Genomic DNA, 2,384 nt, shown 5'->3' with positions numbered 1-2,384 from the left:
TGCTTAGGCGAAGCCGTGCATCGGTAAAACATCATCATCGTCACCATGCCGTCGTGCTGACAAAACTCTCCCTCAAAACTCGGCTGGATCGGAGTTCGAGGGACGTCATCGAGCTGAACGTGTGCTGAACTCGGAGGTGCCGTGCGTTCGGTACTTGATCGGTCGGATAGTGAAGACGTATGACTACATCAACCGCGTTGTGCTAACGCTTCCACTTTCGGTCTACGAGGGTACGTGGACACACTCTCCCCTCTCGTTGCTATGCATCACCATGATCTTGCGTGTGCATAGGATTTTTTTTTGAAATTACTACGTTCCCCAACAGTGGCATCCGAGCCAGGTTTTATGCGTAGATGTTATATGCACGAGTAGAACACAAGTGAGTTTGGGCGATACAAGTCATACTGCTTACCAGCATGTCATACTTTGGTTCAGCGATATTGTTGGATGGAGCGGCCCGGACCGACATTACGCGTACGCTTACGCGAGACTGGTTCTACCGACGTGCTTTGCACACAGGTGGCTGGCGGGTGTCAGTTTCTCCAACTTTAGTTGAACCGAGTGTGGCTACGGCCGATCCATGAGAAGGTTAAAACATCACTAACTTGACGAACTATCGTTGTGGTTTTGATGCGTAGGTAAGAATGGTTCTTGCTCAGCCTGTAGCAGCCACGTAAAACTTGCAACAACAAAGTAGAGGACGTCTTACTTATTTTTGCAGGGCATGTTGTGATGTGATATGGTCAAGGCATGATGCTAAATTTTATTGTATGAGATGATCATGTTTTGTAACCGAGTTATCGGCAACTGGCAGGAGCCATATGGTTGTCGCTTTATTGTATGCAATGCAATCGCCCTGTAATGCTTTACTTTATCACTAAGCGGTAGCGATAGTCGTAGAAGCATAAGATTGGTGAGACGACGAGCATGCTACGATGGAGATCAAGGTGTCGCGCCGGTGACGATGGTGATCATGACGGTGCTTCAGAGATGGAGATCACAAGCACAAGATGATGATGGCCATATCATATCACTTATATTGATTGCATGTGATGTTTATCTTTTATGCATCTTATCTTGCTTTGATTGACGGTAGCATTATAAGATGATCTCTCACTAAATTATCAAGGTATAAGTGTTCTCCCTGAGTATGTACCATTGCGAAAGTTCTTCGTGCTGAGACACCACGTGATGATCGGGTGTGATAGGCTCTACGTTCAAATACAACGGGTGCAAAACAGTTGCACAAGCAGAATACTCAGGTTAAACTTGACGGGCCAAGCATATAACAGATATGGCCCCGGAACACTGAGACCGAAAGGTCGAGCATCAATCATATAGTAGATATGATCAACATAGTGATGTTCACCATTGAAACTACTCCATCTCACGTGATGATCGGACATGGTTTAGTTGATTTGGATCACGTGATCACTTAGAGGATTAGAGGGATGTCTATCTAAGTGGGAGTTCTTAAGTAATATGATTAATTGAACTTAAATTTATCATGAACTTAGTACCTGATAGTATTTTGCTTGTCTATGTTGATTGTAGATAGATGGCCCGTGCTGTTGTTCCGTTGAATTTTAATGCGTTCAGTGAGAAAGCAAAGTTGAAAGATGATGGTAGCAATTACACGGACTGGGTCCGTAACTTGAGGATTATGCTCATTGCTGCACAGAAGAATTGCATCCTGGAAGCACCGCTAGGTGCCAGACCTGCTGCAGGAGCAACACCAGATGTTATGAACGTCTGGCAGAGCAAAGCTGATGACTACTCGATAGTTCAGTGTGCCATGCTTTACAGCTTAGAACCGGGACTTCAACGACGTTTTGAACGTCATGGAGCATATGAGATGTTCCAGGAGTTGAAGTTAATATTTCAAGCAAATGCCCGGATTGAGAGATATGAAGTCTCCAATAAGTTCTACAGCTACAAGATGGAGGAGAATAGTTCTGTCAGTGAGCATATACTCAAAATGTCTGGGTATAACAATCACTTGATTCAACTGGGAGTTAATCTTCCGGATGATAGCGTCATTGACAGAATTCTTCAATCACTGCCACCAAGCTACAAGAGCTTCGTGATGAACTATAACATGCAAGGGATGGATAAGACACTTCCCGAGCTCTTCGCAATGCTAAAGGCTGCGGAGGTAGAAATCAAGAAAGAGCATCAGGTGTTGATGGTCAACAAGACCACTAGTTTCAAGAAAAAGGGCAAAGGGAAGAAGAAGGGGAACTTCAAGAAGAACAGCAAACAAGTTGCTGCTCAGGAGAAGAAACCCAAGTCTGGACCTAAGCCTGAGACTGAGTGCTTCTACTGCAAACAGACTGGTCACTGGAAGCGGAACTGCCCCAAGTATTTGGCGGATAAGAAGGATG

This window comes from Aegilops tauschii, chromosome 3 (genome assembly GCF_002575655.3).
Source record: "Aegilops tauschii subsp. strangulata cultivar AL8/78 chromosome 3, Aet v6.0, whole genome shotgun sequence".
NCBI classification, from domain to species: Eukaryota; Viridiplantae; Streptophyta; class Magnoliopsida; order Poales; family Poaceae; genus Aegilops; species Aegilops tauschii.
This window is presented reverse-complemented; position numbering follows the sequence as displayed.